The sequence below is a fragment of the Scylla paramamosain genome, chromosome 22 (genome assembly GCF_035594125.1).
Source record: "Scylla paramamosain isolate STU-SP2022 chromosome 22, ASM3559412v1, whole genome shotgun sequence".
Lineage (NCBI taxonomy): Eukaryota > Metazoa > Arthropoda > Malacostraca > Decapoda > Portunidae > Scylla > Scylla paramamosain.
This window is the reverse complement of record NC_087172.1, coordinates 11,173,107-11,191,873: the sequence shown is the minus strand read 5'-3', so window position 1 is coordinate 11,191,873 and position 18,767 is coordinate 11,173,107. Positions and strand designations below refer to the sequence as shown.

General features: G+C 31.6%; 1 long non-coding RNA gene across 1 annotated transcript; it reads left to right on the top strand.

The window, feature by feature from the left end:
* The first annotated feature begins 3,674 nt into the window (after positions 1–3,674).
* On the top strand, positions 3,675–5,614 carry LOC135111859 (uncharacterized). Its single transcript, XR_010273927.1, has 2 exons — positions 3,675–3,912; positions 5,056–5,614. It is a non-coding gene; the product is annotated as an uncharacterized LOC135111859 (long non-coding RNA).
* The last annotated feature ends 13,153 nt before the right edge of the window (positions 5,615–18,767 follow it).

Here is an 18,767-nt window from a genome sequence, read left to right as displayed (position 1 = left end):
AGCTCATAATACACGTTTTCGTTAATATCCTTTAATTTCCAAATATCATGTGATCTGCATGGATTTTTGCATCTTGGTACCTAACAAGCTCAAGGTATTAAAGATATTAAAATGCGAAAATGGATGTAAAACACCGTCTATCGGGTAACGGAACGACATTACCAGAAACTTGTCATTTGGGTGTTTGTTTTTTTTTTTTAGCTTCTTACGTACCAAAATGCTAAAACGCGTCCACTGTATATTGAGATACATAACAATATTGCCAAAAACGTGGATTTTATGTGTTTTGAGCTTCTGAGGGACCAAAACACCAAAATGGTAAAGGTACATTTTTTTTTATTTTTACTTGTTAGGTACCAAAATCCCAAAGTGAATGCAAGACACCTTCTATGGGAAAAGAATACAACATTATTATAAACGTGTCTTTTTTTTCGGGGGGTTTCCTTCAAAGGTATTAAATCGCCAAACTGCATGCAAAGTACCCTATATCGGAAGAAAACAACTTTATTAAAAACGTCAATTTTGAATGTTTTGTTTTTAGTTCCTTACGTAACAAAACGCTAAAACGCATGGAAAATAACCTTTATAGAGAAAAGGAACATTACCAAAAACATGCATTTTTAGAGTTTCTAAGCTCCTTAGGTAACAAAACACCAATAAGCATGCAAAACACCCTCAATCAGGTAACGGAATGACTTTAACAGAAACGTGTCATTTGGGAGTTTTGAGCATATTAGATTAAATCCTTGGAGAACACTCCATTTGGGAAAAGAAAAGAACATTATTAAAAATATGTCTTTTGAAACTTTTTTGAGTTTCTTACGTACCAAACGTGCTAAAACGCATGGATAACACCATTTATGAAGAAACAGAACAGCATTACCAAAAACGGGTGTATTGAAAGTTTTGAGTTTGTTAGGTACGAGAACGCCAAAATACATGCAATACATACTGAGAAACGAAACAATATTACATAAATATGTATTATAAGTGTTTTTGAACTTCATAGGTAAGAAAATGCTAAAACACGTGAATAGCACAATATATGGAAAAACAGAATATCACCAATAACGTGTATTATGAATATTTTTGAGTTTGTAAGGTACCAAAACGGTAAAGTTCATGCAAAGCACCCTATATGAAGAAATAAAACAACATTACCAAAAATGTGTATTAACAATAATTTTCAGCTTGTTAGGTATCAAAATGCTAAAGTGCATGCAGAGCATCCTGTATGGGAAAACCAAACATTACCAAAAATTTGTGTTTTGAGTATCTCTCAGCTTCTTACTTACCAAAACACTGAAACGCATACAAAACACTCTTCATGGAGAAACAGAAAAACATTAGCAAAAAAGTGTACTTTGAGATTTTTTAGAGCATGTTAGGTAACAAAACACCAGAATGCATGAAAATCACCGGACATTGGGAAACAAAACGATATTAACAGAAACTTTTATTATGAGTGTTTTTCAGCTTTTTATATAGCAACACGCTTAAACACGTGAATAGCACTCTATATAGAGAAATAAAACATTACCAAAACTTTTATTATGAGTGTTTTTCCTCATATTAGGTACCAAAATGCAAAAATGCATACAAAGCACCCTATATGAAGAAACAAAGCAACATTACCAAAAATGTGTATTGAGTATTTTTGAGGTTGTTAGGTACCAAAACGCTAAAGGGCATTATTATAAAAGTGTCTTTTAAGTGTCTTTTGAGGTATTTTGCACGCGTTTTAACTTTTTGGTACGTAAAACTCTTTTTGAGCCTCTTACGTACCAAAGAGTTAAAACGCGTGCAAATTACCCTGTATGAGGAAAAAGAATTACGTTACTAAAAACGGAAGTTTTGAAAGTTTTGAGCTTGTTAGGTGACACAACGCCAAAATGCATGCAAATTAACTGATATTGGGAAGCGAAACGATATTAACACAAAAGTGTTTTATAATTGTTTTACAGCTTATGTAGCAAAACGCTAGAACGCTAGAAGCTTAATTCAGCTTCTTATGTGCCAAAAGGCTAAAACTTGTGAATATCAGTCTATATGCGGAAACCGAATAACAATACCAAAAACGTTTATTATGACTTTTCCCCCATATTGCGTACCAAAACGACGAAATACATGCAAAGAACTCTATGAAAAAAAAAAAAAAGATTACCAAATACGTGTATCATGAATGTTTTTGATCTTGTTAGGTACCACAAATTCCAAAGTGCATGCAAAGCACCCGATATGGGAAAAGAAGAGAACATTGCCAAAAACGTGTCTTATCAGTGTTTTTTTTTTTTTTTCCTTTTTAGCTTCTTACGTACCAAAACGCTAAAACACATGGAAAACACCCTTTATGGAGAATCAGAAAAACATGACCTAAAACATGTGTTTCGAGTTTTTTCTTCCTTGGTATTTACCAAAACTCCAAAATGCTTGCAAAACATCCTATTTGGGGTAACGAAAGGACTTTACCAGAAACGTGTCATTTGGGTGTTTTTGAGCGTATTAGGCAACAAAACGCAAAATAGTATATAAAACAAATTTTACCAAGAACTTGCCTTTAAGTGTTTTTGAGCTCCTTACATATTGAAACGCTAAAATGCATGCAAAACACCCTTTATGGAGAAAAAAAAAAACATTACCAAAAACATGTATTTTGAGTGTTTTTGATCATGTTATCTATAAAAACGCTTAGATACATGCAAAGAACCCTATATTTGGGAAACGAAAGGACATTATGAGAAACGTGTATTATGAGTGTTTTTAAGTTCCTTAAGTACCAAAAAGCTAAAACCCACAAATAACACTCTTTATAGAAAAAAATAAAAAAATAAATAAATAAATAAATAAAAAAATGCAATATTTTTTTTTTTTTGTTGTTATTCATCTTCATAGGTACCAGGATGACAAAATTCTGGCAAAATTCAGGGAAATTTTATGGAAAAAAGAACATTATCAAAAAAGTTAATTTTAAATTTTTTTCGGACTATTATGTACCAAATCCTAAAGTGTATGCAAAGCCACCTATATATAGAAATTAAACGACTTTACAAGAAACCTGTCTTTTGAGTGTTTTTTAGCATGTTAGGCACCAAAACGATAAATACCATTGAAGTCACTCAATATGGTATCCGAAACAAAATTACTGAAAACATGTCTTCTCAGTGTTTTACGTAGAAAAACGCTAAAACGGATGCAAACCAACCAATACGAAGAAATAGAAAAACAACCAAAAACGTATATTTTGAGTGTTTTTGAACTTGTTACCTACAAAAAACGCGAAAATGCATGCAAAGCACTCTATATTGGGAAACAAAAGGACATTACGAGAAACGTGTATAATAAGTGTTTTATAGTTTCACAAGATCCACAAGGCAAAAAAAAAAAAAGCTCGTATATATGGAGAAGTTTCTTACATACCAAAATGCTGAAACTCATGAATAAAAAACTCTTAATTGAAAAACAGAACAACCTTACTAAATGCGTGTATTTTGAGTGTTATTTCACATTCTTAGTTAAAAAAAAACGAAATTCCATACGAATATAGCTTTATGTGGGAAAAAAATGACATTACCAGAAAAGTGTCTTTTGAGTGTTTTTGAAAGTGTTAGGCAATAAAGCACTAAAAAGCAGGGCAATCACATTACATGCAATAAAACCAACGTTTACCAAGAACTTGCCCAAGAGGACTTTCCGGTCCTCTTTTGTTTAGCTTAATCCTACGGGATGTGTGCATGTTGTTTCATGCCCTGCGCCCATCAGGCTCTTTTGGTACTCTTTTGTGAAGCACGTGGTGTCATATGCTAGCACTAGGAGACGACTTCCCGCCAGTATCCAGTCCATCGTCGCTGGGGGTGGACGTGTGTTGACACTGCTCCCTTCCCCACACTTTATGCAGGATGGATGCTGTTCCAGGTAACTGATTTTGTACTAAAAAAAAATACAGTAGATATCTGGATATATCAAACTTTTCACTAAAGTATCTCTGAATACGTTTTACAGATATAAAAAAGTAATATATGACATTTAGTAAAGGTGACCAAATGGTCCCAGTGGGCACTCAGGTAGTTTTTGTCTACAGTAATGGTAACAAGCACAACAATCCTGATAATGAATAAAACTATCTGTTATAGTGCATGCTGGTAATACCATGTCACATATACCAAGTGTTTTATTGATGAACAGAAAAACATGGGAAACTTATTATTGAGGAGGCTATATTTGACCGTTGCACTGATTTTATGATAACTTTCTTTCAGGACCTTCTGGATTAGTGAGTATCAAGCTTGAAACAGTACAATCCAAAGAAACCCTCTAAATGGGGATATAAAATATTTGTCCTAGCAGATGACAAAGGTTATGTTTATGACTTCAGGCCTTATACAGGTAAAATTTACCCTGTAAGCACCAGTGATGTGCCTGACCTTGGGCCAAGTGCTAATTCGGTTTTACACTTGGCAGAAGTGATACCTCATCACAAGAACCATAAATTATATTTTGACAATTGGTTCAACTCTCTTCCTTTAGTAGAGTACTTAGCGACTAAAGGGATTTGGTGCTGTGGCACAGTTCAGAGTAGGAGACTTCCAGATTTGTCATTCCAGTCTGATAAGCAACTAGCCTCCAAGGGTAGAGGTAGTTACGATGAATGGATGACAACGAGTGACAGTGGTGTTACTACATATGCAGTCAAATGGTATGACAACAAAGCAGTGTGCCTAAGTTCAACATTTGCTACTTCTCAACCACAACAGACTTGTGTGAGATATGACAGGAAGAGAAAGGAAGAAGTTGAAGTCCCTAGACCTAATATTGTCAAATTGTACAATGAGCACATGGGGGGTGTGGATCTTCAAGACCAACTCCTGGCGTACTCGTACTATAGAATGTCTTTTCGTTCTAGGAAATACTACTTGAGGCTTGTTTTTCATCTTTTTGACATGGCAGTAGTCAATAGTTGGCTACTTTACAGGCGCTCAGCTGTCTCACTAGAAATTCCTGAGAAGAAGCAATATGCCCTCTGTGATTTCAAACTAAAACTAGCTTTCTCACTCACAGCTAGTGGAAAGGATTTGAGAAAGAAAAGAGGGAGGCCATCAACTGATGCTGTAAAGGTAAACTTTGAGAAAAAGAAGAAATGTGGCAGAGCAACTAAACCCATTCCTGAAGATGACATCCGCAAGGATGGAATAGGACACTTCCCTGCTTTCTCAGCAAACCGTGCAACATGCAAACTCCCAGGGTGCAAAAGCAAAGTGCGTATGTATTGCCTAAAATGTAATGTGTACTTGTGCTGTGATCAGAAGAAAAACTGCTTCCTGGACTTTCACCAGTAGGAATAGAAAACAATGTGAGATAAAGGGAAACATTGTGTTACAAAAATGAAATCAAATGTATTTTATGTTTTTTGGAGCTCTATGTTATGTTTTGAACAGTATCAAGATATGGAATAATTTATTGTTTGTGTAGAACATAGAAAATACCTTACAGAAAAATTATTTTTTGTTTTTGCATTTAAAGTGCTCAAGTGCCCAATGGACCCAATTGGTCACCTTTTGGTTAAATGCCCACAAACATTTAAATTTAACAATTTTTGTAATAAATAATTTCTTCTGCATGTTTTTATTTTATTTATGTCCTTAAATAATTTTTCTTTTGTGTTGTTAATAATTCGGGCAAGAAAGGGATAATTATTAAGTGTTTTTCAGCTCCTTATATACTCGTACGCTAAAACGAATGTAAAACACACTTTATATAAAAACAAAATAACATAACCAACAACAGGTATTTTGAGTGTTTTTTAATCATGTTATCTATAAAAAAAAACGCTTAAATACATGCAAAGAACCTTATGTTTGGGAAAGGAAAGGATATTACGAGAAACGTGTATTATGAGTGTTTTCAAGTTCCTTAAGAACCAAAAAGCTAAACCCCACAAGTAACACTCTTTATTTAGAAAAAAAATTAAAATAGAAAAACGAATTTTTTTATTTTTTATATTCATCTTCATAGGTAAAAATTCATAGGCCAAAATTCTGTCAAAATTCAGGGCAATTATGTGATAAAAGATCATTATCAAAAAATTTAATTTTAGCTTTTTTTCGGACTGTTATTTACCAAACCCTAAAGTGCATGCAAAGCCACCTATATGAGGAAATGAAACGACTTTACCAGAAACTTGTCTTTTGAGTGATTTTCAGCTTGTTAGGCATCAAAACGATAAATAATATGGAAGTCACTCTATATGAGAATCCAAAACAAAATACTGAAAACGTGTCTTTTCTGTGTTTTAGAAAGAAAAACTCTAAAACGGATGCAAACCAACAAATATGAAGAAATAGAATATCACCAAAATGGTATATTTTGAGTGTTTTTAATGTTGTTACCTACAAAAAACGCGAAAAAGGATGCAAAGCAATCTATATTGGGAAACAAAAGAACATTACGAGAAACGTGAATAAGGAGTGTTTTATAGTTTCACAAGAACCACAAGGCAAAAAACGCAAAAACTCGTGTATATTGAGAAGTTTCTTAATTACCAAAACGCTGGTACTCATGAATAACACTCTTAAATGAAAAACATAACAACCTTACGAAATGCGTGTATTGTGAGTAATTTTCACATTCTTATTTACCAAAACCCAAATTGCATGCAAAACTAGCTTTATGTTGGTAAGAAATGACATTACCAGAAAAGTGACTGAGTGTTTTTGAGCGTGTTAGGCAATAAAGCACTGAAAAGCAGGGCAATAACATTACATGGGAATGAAACCAACTTTTACCAAGAACTTGCCTTTAAGTTTTTTTGAGCTCCTTACATACCAAAACGCTAAAACGAATGCAAAACACCCTTTATGGAGAATTAGAATAACATTACCAAAAACATGTATTTTGAGTATTTTTGATCATGCTACCTATAAAAACGCGAAAATACATGCAAAGAACCCTATGTTTGGGAAACGAAAGGACGAGAAACATGTATTATGAGTGTTTTTAAGTTCCTTAAGAACCAAAAAACTAAAACCCACAAATAACACTCTTTATAAAGAAAAAATAAATAAATATATATAAAAACAGCAATATTTTTTTTTTTATTATTCATCTTCATAGGTACCGAGATGCCAAAATTCTGGGCAAAATTCTGGGCAAATATGTGATAAAAAAAAATATTACCAAAAAAGTTAATTTTAGCTTTTTTTTCGGAATGTTATGTACCAAACTCTTAAGTGAATGCAAAGCCACCTACATGAGGAAATTAAACGACTTTACGAGAAACCTTACTTTTCAGTGTTTTTCAGTATGTTAGGCACCAAAACGATAATAACATGGAAGTCACTCAATATGGGAATCCAAAACAAAATTACTGAAAACGTGTCTTTTCAGTATTTTACGTAGAAAAACGCTAAAAAGGATGCAAACCAACCAATATGAAGAAATAGAATAACATTACCAAAAATGTATATTTTGAATGTTTTTAAGCTTGTTACCTAAAAAAAAAAATACAAAAATGGCTGCAAAGTATTACAAAACAAAAGGACATTCTGAGAAACGTGTATAATGAGTGTTTTATAGTTCCACAAGAACCAAAAGGCAAAAAAACGCAAAAACTCGTGTACTTAGAGAAGTTTCTTAGATACCAAAATGATGAAACTCATGAATACCACTTTTAATTGAGAAACAGAATTACCTTAAAAAATGTGTGTATTTTGAGTGTTTTTCACATTCTTAGTTACGAAAATCCCAAATTACATGCGAAACTAGCTAGTTTCCTAGATACCAAAATGCTGAAACTCATGAATAACACTCTTAATTGAGAAACAGAACAACCTTACTAAATGCGTGTATTTTGAGTGCTTTTCACATTCTTACTTACCCAAAACCCAAATTGATTGCGAAACCAGCTTTACGTGGTAAAAAAAAAAAACATTTTCAGAAAAGTGTCTATTGAGTGTTTTTGAAAGTGATAGGCAGTAAAGCACTGAAAAAAAAAGGGCAATCACATTACAAGGGAATAAAACCAATATTTACCAAGAACTTGCCTTTAAGTGTTTTTGAGCTCCTTATATACCAAAACGCTAAAACGCATGCAAAACACACTTTATGGAAAAACAGAATAACATTACCAAAAACATGTATTTTGAGTGTTTTTGATCATGTTACCAATAAAACGCTTAAATACATGCAAAGAACCCTATTTGTGGGAAACGAAAGAACTTTACGAGAAACGTGTATTATGAGTGTTTTTAAATTCATTAAGTACCAAAAAACTAAAAGCCACAAATAACTCTCTATTGAGAAAAAAATGAATAAATAAAAAAATACGATATTTTTTTTTCTTTCTTATTCATCTTCACAGGTACCGAGATGCCAAAATTCGAGCAAAAATAATGAAATTTTGTGAAATAAGAACATTATCAAAAAAGTTAATTTTAGCTTTTTTTATTTTCCCAACTGTTATGTAGCAAACCCTAAAGTGCATGCAAAACCACCTATATGGGGAAGTCAAACGCCAGAAAACTTATGAGTCTTATGAGTGTTTTTCAGCATGTTAGGCACCAAAACGATAAATAACATGGAACTCACTCTATATGGGAATCCAAAACAAAATTACTGAAAACGTGTCTTTTCGGTGTTTTACGTAGAAAAACGCTAAAAAGGATGCAAACCAACCATTATGAAAAAAAAAACATAATATCATTACAAAAAACCTATATTTTGAGTGTTTTTGAGCTTGTTACCTAAAAAAAAAAGGTGAAAATGGATGCAAAGCACTCCCTATTGGGAAACAAAAGGACATTACGAGAAACGTGTATAATGAGTGTCTTATTATTTTCGAACAAAAGAACTTGTGGTTCACAAGAACCACAAGGCAAAAAGCGCAAAACTCGTGTATATAAAGAAGTTTCTTAGATACCAAAATGCTGAAACTCATGAACAACAATCTTAATTGAAAAACAGAACAATCTTACCAAAAGCGTGTATTTTCAGTGTTTTCACATTCATAGTTAGCAAAATCCCAAATAGCATGCAAATTAGCTTTATGTGGGAAAAAAATGACATTACCAGAAGTGTCTTTTGAGTGTTTTTGAGCGTGTTAGGCAATAAAGCACTAAAAAGCAGGGCAATCACATTACATGGAAATAAAACCAACTTTGACCAAAAACTTGCAATTATGTGTTTTTGAGCTCCTTACATACCAAAGCGCTAAAACATATGCAAAACACTCCTTTATGGAGAAGCAGAAAAACATTACAAAAAACATGTGTTTTAAGTGCTTTTGATCATGTTACCTATAAAAACGCTTAAATACATGCAAAGAACCCTATCTTTGGGAAACGAAAGAACATTACGAGAAACGTGTATTATGACTGTTTTTAAGTTCCTTAAGTACCAAAACGTTAAAACCCATAAATAACACTCTTTGAAGAGAAAAAAAATCAATAAAATAAAAAAATTCTGCCAAAATTCAGGAAATTTATGTGGAAAAAAGAACATTATCAAAAAAGTTAATTATAACTTTTTTTCGGATTGTTATTTACCAAACCCTAAAGTCCATCCAAAGCCACCTATATGAGGAAATTAAACGACTTTACCAGAAAACTGTCTTTTCAGTGTTTTTCAGCATGTTAGGCACCAAACCGATAAATAATATGGAAGTCACTCAATATGTGAATCAAAAACAAAATTACTGAAAACGTGTCTTTTCAGTGTTTTACGTAGAAAAAACGCTAAAACGGATGCAAAGCAACGAATATGAAGAAATAGAATAACAATACCAAAAAGTCTTTTTGAGCTTTTTACCTACAAAAAACGCGAAAATCGATGTAAAAGCACTCTATATTGGGAAGAAAAAAAGGACATTTAGAGAAACATGTATAATGATTGTTTTATAGTTTCACAAGAACCACAAGACAAAAAACGCAAAAACTCGTGTATATAGAGAAATTTCTTACATACCAAAATGCTAAAACTCATGAATAACACTTTTAATTGAGAAACAGAATTACCTTACCAAATGTGTGTATTTTGAGTGTTTTTCACATTTTAAGTTACTAAAATCCCAAATTACATGCGAAACTAGATTTATGTGGGGAAAAATATATATATTACCAGAAAAGTGTCTTTTGAGTACTTTTGAGCGTGATATGCAATAAAGCACTAAAAAGCAGAACAATCACATTACATGGGAATAAAACCAACTCTTACGAAGAACTTGCTTATAAGTGTTTTTTTTAACTCCTTACATACCAAAACGTTAAAACGCTTGCAAAACACCCTTTATGTAAAAACAGATTAACATTTCCAAAAACATATATTTTGAGTGTTTTTGATCATCAAAAATTTATTTTTAGCTTTTTTTCTTCGACTGTTATGTAGCAAACCCTAAAGTGCATGCAAAACCACCTATATGGGGAAATCAAACGTCTTTGCCAGAAAACTGTCTTAAGAGTGTTTTTCAGCATGTTAGGCACCAAAACGATAAGTAACATGGAAGTCATTCTATATGGGAATCTAAAACAAAATTACTGAAAACGTGTCTTTTCGGTGTTTTACGTAGAAAAACGTTAAATCGGATGCAAACCAACCAATATGAAAAAAAAATAGAATAACATTACCAAAAAGGTATATTTTGAGTGTTTTTGAGCTTGTTACCTACAAAAAAGGTGAAAATGGAAGCAAACCACTCCCTATTGGGAAACAAAAGGACATTACGAGAAACGTGTATAATGAGTGTCTTATTATTTTCGAGCAAAAGAACTTGTGGTTCACAAGAACCACAAGGCAAGAAACGCAAAAACTCGTGTATATAAAGAAGTTTCTTAGATACCAAAATGCTGAAACTCATGAATTACAATCTTAATTGAGAAACAGAACAACCTTACCAAAAGCGTGTATTTTCAGTGTTTTTCACATTCTTAGTTAACAAAATCCCAAATAGCATGCGAAACTAGCTTTATATGGGAAAAAAATGACATTACCAGAAGTGTCTTTTGAGTGTTTTTGAGCGTGTTAGGCAATAAAACACTAAAAAGCAGGGCAATCACATTACATGGGAATAAAACCAACTTTGACCAAGAACTTGCCATTATGTGTTTTTGAGCTCCCTACATACCAAAACGTTAAAATGCATGCAAAAAAAAATTACTTATGGAGAAGCAGAAAAACATTACAAAAAAACATGTGTTTTAAGTGTTTTTGATTATTTTACCTATAAAAACGCTTAAATACATGCAAAGAACCCTATCTTTGGGAAACAAAAGGACATTACGAGAAACGTGTATTATGACTGTTTTTAAGTTCGTTAAGTACCAAAACGTTAAAACCCACAAATAACACTCTTTAAAGAAAAAAAAAAATAAATAAATAAATAAAAAAATTACATTTCTTTTTTTTTGTATTGATTTTAATAAGTACCGAGATGCCAAAATTCTGCCAAAATTCAGGGAACTTATGTGGAAAAAAGAACATTATCAAAAAAAGTTATTTATAGTTTGTTTTTTTTGGATTGTTATTTACCAAACCCTAAAGGGCATGCAAAGCCACCTATATGAGGAAATTAAACGACTTTACCAGAAACCTGTCTTTTCAGTGTTTTTCAGCATGTTAGGCACCAAACCGATAAATAATATGGAAGTCAGTCAATATGTAAATCCAAAACAAAATTACTGAAAACGTGTGTTTTCAGTGTTTCACGTAGAAAAAACGCTAAAACGGATGCAAAGCCACGAATATGAAGAAATAGAATAACATTACCAAAAAGTGTTTTTGAGCTTTTTACCTACAAAAAACGCGAAAATGGATGTAAAAGCACTCTATATTGGGAAGCAAAAGGACATTTAGAGAAACGTGTATAATAATTGTTTTATAGTTTCACAAGAACCATAAGACAAAAAACGCAAAAACTCGTGTATATAGAGAAGTTTCTTACATACCAAAATGCTAAAACTCATGAATAACACTTTTAATTGAGAAACCGAACTACCTTACCAAATGTGTGTATTTTGAGTGTTTTTCACATTCTTAGTTACGAAAATCCCAAATTACATGCGAAACTAGCTTTATGTGGGAAAAAAAATGACATTATCAGAAAAGTGTCTTTTGAGTGTTTTTGAGCGTGATATGCAACAAAGCACTAAAAAGCAGAATAATCACATTATATGGGAATAAAACTAACTTTTACGAAGAACTTGCCTTTAAGTGTTTTTAACTCCTTACATACCAAAACGCTAAAACGCATGCAAAACACCCTTTATGGAGAAACAGAATAACATTACCAAAAACATGTATGTTGAGTGTTTTTGATCATGTTACCTATAAAAACCCTTAAATACATGCAAAGAACCCTATGTCTGTGAAACGAAAGGGCATATAAAAAAAAAATAGCATTTTTCCGGAATTATGTACCAACCCCAGAAGTGCATACAATGCCACCTATATGGGGAAATTACACGACTTTACCAGAAATCTGTCTTTTAAGTGTTTTTGAGCAATTTCAACAATATTACTAAAAACATGTCTTTTCAGTGATTTACGAAGAAAAACGCTAAAACGGATGCAAACCAACCAATATGAAGAAATAGAATAACATTACCAAAAAGATATATTTTGAGTGTTTTTCAGCTTGTTACCTAGAAAAAATGCGAAAATGGATGAAAAGCACTCTATATTGGGAAACAAAAAAACATTACGAGAAACGTGTATAATGAGTGTTTTATAGTTTCACACGAACCATAAGGCAAAAAACGCAAAACTCGTGTATATAGAGAAGTTTCTTACATACCAAAATGCTGAAATGCATGAATAACACTTTTAATTGAGAAACAGAACTATCTTACCAAATGTGTGTATTTTGAGTGTTTTTCACATTCTTAGTTACGAAAATCCCAAATTACATGCGAAACTAGCTTTATGTGGGGAAAAAAAAAAAAGATATTACCAGGAAAGTGTCTTATAAGTGTTTTCGAGCGTGATATGCAACAAAACACTAAAAAGCAGAACAATCACATTACATGGGAATAAAACCAACTTTTACGAAGAACTTGCCTTTGTGTTTTTTTTTTTTTTAACTCCTTACATACCAAAACGCTAAAACGCATGCAAAAACACCCTTTTATGGAGAAACAGAGTAACATTACCAAAAACATGGATTTTGAGTGTTTTTGATCATGTTATTTATAAAAACGCTTAAATACATGCAAAGAACTTTATGTTTGGGAATCGAAAGGACATTACGAGAAACGTGTATTATGAGTGTTTTTAAGTTCCTTAAGTACCAAAAAAGCTAAAACCCACAAATAAAACTCTTTATAGACAAAAAAAAAAAAATAATATAAAATATTTTATTTATTTATTTTTTTTTTTTTTTTTTTTTGTTATTCATCTTCATAGAAACTAAGAAGCCAAAATTCTGGCAATATTCTTTGGGAATCGAAAACAAAATTACTGAAAACGTGTTTTTTGGCGTTTTACGTAGAAAAACGCTGAAACGGATGCAAACCAACCAATATGAAGAAATAGAATAACATTACCAAAAAGGTATATTTTGAGTGTTTTTGAGCTTGTTACCTAGAAAAAACGCGAAAATGAATGCAAAGCACTCCCTATTGGGAAAGAAAAGTACATTACGAGAAACGTCTATAAAGAGTCTCTTATTATTTTCGGCCAAAAGAACTTGTGGTTCACAAAAACCATAAGTCAAAAAACGCAAAATGTCGTGTATATAAAGAAGTTTCTTAGACACCAAAATGCGTGTATTTTGAGTGTTTTTCACATTCTTAGCAAAACCTCAAATAGCATGCGAAACTACCTTAATGTGGGAAAAAAATGACATCACCAGAAGTGTCTTTTGAGTGTTTTTGAGCGTGTTAGGCAATAAAGCACTAAAAAGCAGGGCAATCATATTACATTGGAATAAAACCAACTTTTACCAAGAACTTGCCTTGAAATGTTTTTCAGCTCCTTACATAACAAATCGTTAAAACGCATGCAAAACACTCCTTTATGGAGAAGCAGAACAACATTACCGAAAACAAGTGTTTTTGAGAGTTTTTTATCATATTACCTATAAAAACGCTTAAATACATGCAAAGATCCCTATATTTGGAAAACGAAATAAGAAATGTGTATTATGAATGTTTTTAAGTTGCTTAAATACCAAAACTTTAAAACCTACAAATAACACTCTTTATAGAGAAAAAAAATAGCATTTTTATTTTTTTGTTATTCATGTTCATAGGTACCAAGATACCAAAATTCTGCCAAAATTCAGGGAAATTATGTGGAAAAAAGAACATTATCGAAAAAGTTAGTTATGTACCAAACCATAAAGTGTATGCAAAGCCACCTATTTGGAAAAATTTAACGACTTTACAAGAAACCTGTCTTCTGAGTGTTTTTACGCATGTTAGGCCCCAAAACGATAATATTAAATAATATTAATAATAATAATAATAATAATAATAATAAAGTCACTCTATATGGAAATCCAAAACAAAATTACTAAAAACGTGTCTTTTAAAAGATATACGTAGAAAAACACTAAAACGGATGCAAACCAACCAATATGAAAAAATAGAATAATATTACCAGAAAAGTATATTTTGTGTGTTTTTGAGCTTGTTACATAAAAAAAAACGCAAAAATGGATGCAAACTACTGGGTATTAGGAAAAAAAAGGACATAACGAGAAACGTGTATAATGAGTGTTTTATAGTTTCACCAGAATCACAAGGCAAACAACTCAAAAACTCGTCTGTGTGGAGAAGTTTCTAAGATACCAAAATGCTGAAACTCATGAATAACACTCTTAATCAAGAAACAGAACAACCTTACTAAATGCATGTATTTTGAGTGTTTTTTTACATTCTTAGTAACCAAATCCCCAAATTCCATGCGAAACTAACTTTATGTGGGAAAAAAATGACATTACCAGAAAAGTGTCTTTGAGTGTTTTTGAGCGTGTTAGGCAATAAAGCACTAAAAAGCAGGGCAAGCACATTACATGGGAATAAAAACAAATTTTACGAAGAACTTGCCTTTTAGTGTTTTTGACACGCATTCAGTAAGGTTGTTCTGTTTCTCAATTAAGAGTGTTATTCATGAGTCTCAGCATTTTAGTATCTAGGAAGCTTCTCCATATACACGAGTTTTTTGCGTTTTTTTGCCTTGTTTTTTTTAACTATAAAACATTCATTATACACTTTTCTCGCAATGTCCCTTTGTTTCCATATATAGAGTGCTTTGTATCAATTTTTGCGTTTTTTTTTTTTTCTAGGTAACAAGCTCAAAAACACTCAAAATATACATTTTTGGAAATGTTTTTCTGCTTCTTAATATTGGTTGGTTTGCATCAGTTTTAGCGTTTTTCTACGTAAAACACTGAGAAGACAATTTTTCAGTAATTTTCTTTTGCATTCCCACATAGAGTGAGTTCCTTATTATTTATCGTTTTGGTGCCTAACATGCTGAAAAACAATCAAAAGACAGATTTCTGGTAAAGTCTCTAATTTCCTCATATGCGAGGCCTTGCATGTCTTTTGAGTGTTTTTGAGAGTGTTACGCAATAAAGCACTAAAAGGAAGTGCAATCACATTACATAGGAATAAAACCAAATTTTACCAAGAACTTGCCTTTAAGTGTTTTTGAGCTCCGTACAAACCAAAACGCTAAAACGCATGCAAAATACATTTAATGGAGAAACAGAATAATATTACCAAATACATGTATTTTGAGTGTTTTTGATCATATTATCTATAAAAACGCCTAAATACATGCAAAGAACCTTATGTTTGGGAAAAGAAAGGACATTACGAGAAACGTGTATTATGAGTGTTTTTTTTTTAAGTTCCTTCAGTACCTAAAAGCTAAAACCCACAAATAACACTCTTTATTTACAAAAAAAAAAATAATAATAATAAAAAAATTAAAAAATGGGAATTTTTTTTTATGGGTTATTCATCCTTATAGGTACCGAGATGCCAAAATTCTACCAAAATTCAGGGAATTTATGTGGAAAAAAGAACATTACCAAAAAAGTTAATTATAGCTTTTTTTTCGGATTGTTATGTACCAAACCCTAAAGTGCATGCAAAGACACCTATATAGGGAAGTTAAACGATTTTAACAGAAACCTGTCTTTTCAGTGTTTTTCAGCATGTTAGGCACCAAAACGATAAATAATATGGAAGTCAGTTGATATGTGAATCCAAAACAAAATTACTGAAAACGAGTTTTTTCAGTGTTTTACGTAGAAAAACGCTAAAGCGGTTGCAAACCAACCTATATGATGAAATACAATAACATTACCAAAAAGATATATTTTGAGTGTTTTTGAGCTTGTTACCAACAAAAAAATGCAAAAGTGGATGTAAAGTACTCTATATGAGGAAACAAAAGGACATTACGAGAAACGTGTATAATGAGTGTTCTATAGTTTTAAAAGAACCAGAAGGCAATAAACGCAAAAACTCGTATATATAGAGAAATTTCTTACATACCGAAATGATGAAATGCATGAATAACACTTTTAATCGATAAACAGAAGAACCTTACCAAATTGTGTATTTTGAGTGTTTTTCACATTCTTAGTTACGAAAATGCCAAATTACATGCGAAACTACCTTCATCTGTGGGAAAAAAAAAAAATGACATTACCAAAAAAGTGTCTTTTTAGTGTTTTTGAGCGTGATATGCAACAAAGCACTAAAAAGCAGAACAATCACATTACATGGGAATAAAACCAACTTTTACGAAGAATTTGCCTTTAAGTGTTTTTGAACTCCTTACATACCAAATCTCTAAAACGCATGCAAAACACCCTTTATGGAGAAACAAAATAACATTACCAAAAACATGTATTTTGAGTGTTTTTGATCATGTAACCTATAAAAACGGTTAAATACATGTAAAGAACCCTATGTTTGTATAACAAAAGGACATTACGAAAATCGTGTATTATTAGTGTTTTTAAATTACTTAAGTTCCAAAAAGCTAAAACCCACAAATAGCACTCTTTATAGAGAGAATTTTTTTTTTTTTTATTATTCATCTTCATAGGTACCGAGATGCCAAAATTCTGGGAAAATTTATGGAAATTTTGTAAAAAAAAAAAAAAACAATTATAAAAAAGAATAATTTTAGCTTTTTCCCGAAGTTATGTACAAACCCTGAAGTGTATGCAAATCCACCTATATGGGGAAATTACACGACTTTACCAGAAAGCTGTCTTTTGAGTGTTTTTTTTTCAGATATTTCAACAATATTACTGAAAACGTGTCTTTTCAGTGATTTAAGTTGAAAAACGCTAAAACGAATGTAAACCAACCAATATGAAGAAATAGAATAATATTACCAAAAAGATATATTTTGATGTGTTTTTGAGCTTGTTACCTATAAAAAATGCAAAAATGGATGGAAAGCACTTTATATTGGAAAAGAAAAGGACATTACGAGAAATGTGTATGAGTGTTTTATAGTTTGACAAGAACCACAAGGTAAAAAGCTCAAAATCTCGTGTACATAAAGAAGTTTCTTACATACCAAAAAGCTGAAAATCATAAATAACACTTTTAATTTTGAAACAGAAATACCTTACCAAATGTGTGTATTAGAAAAGTTTCTTACATACCAAAATGCTGGAACTCATGAATAACACTTTTAATTAAGAAATAGAACAACCTTACTAAATGCCTGTGTTTTGAGTTTTTTTTCACATTCTTAGATACCAAAACCCCAAATTCCATGCAAAACTAACTTTATGTGGGAAAAAAAAAATGATATTCCAAGAAAAGTGTCTTTTGAGTGTTTCTGAGCGTGTTAGGCAATAAAGCAATAAAAAGCAGGGTAATCACATTACATGGAAATAAAAACAACTTTTACCAAGAACTTGCCTTTAAGTGTTTTTGAGCTCATTACATACCAAAACGCTAAAACGCATGCAAAACACCTTTTATGGAGAAACAGAATAAAATTACCAAAAAACATATATTTTGAGGGTTTTGATCATGATATCTATAAAAACGCTTAAATACATACAAAGAACCTTATGTTTGCGAAAGGAAAGGACATTACGAGAAATGTGTATTATAAGTGTTTTTAAGTTCCTTAAGTACCAAAAAGTTAAAACCCACAAATAACATTCTTTATTTAGAAAAAAAAAAAAAAAAAAGTAAGAAAAAATATGATAATTTTTTTTTTTTTTTTTTGTGATTCATCTTCATACGTACCGAGATGCCAAAATTCTGGGAAAATTCAAGGCTATTATATGATAAAAGAAAATTATCAAAAAAGTTAATTTTAGCTTTTTTTTCGGACTTTTATATACCAAACCCTAAAGTGCATCCAAAAACTCCTATATGAGGAAATTAAACGCCCTTACTAGAAATCTGTTTTTTGAGTGTTTATCAGCATGTTAGGCACCAAAACGATAAATAATAAGGAACTCACTCTATATGAGAATCCAAAACAAAATTGCTGAAAACGTGTCTTTTCAGTGTTTTACGTAGAAAAACGCTAAAACTGATGCAAACCAACCAATATCAAGAAAGAAAAAAACATTACCAAAAAGGTATATTTTGACTGTTTTTGAGCTTGTTACCTACAAAAAACGGGAAAATTGATGCAAAGCACTCTATATTAGAAAACAAAAGGACTTTGCAAAAAAAGTGTATAATGAATTTTTTATAGTTCAAACGAACCAAAAGGCAAAAAACACAAAAACTCATGTATATGGAGAGGTTTCCTAGATACAAAAATGCTAAAACTTATGAATA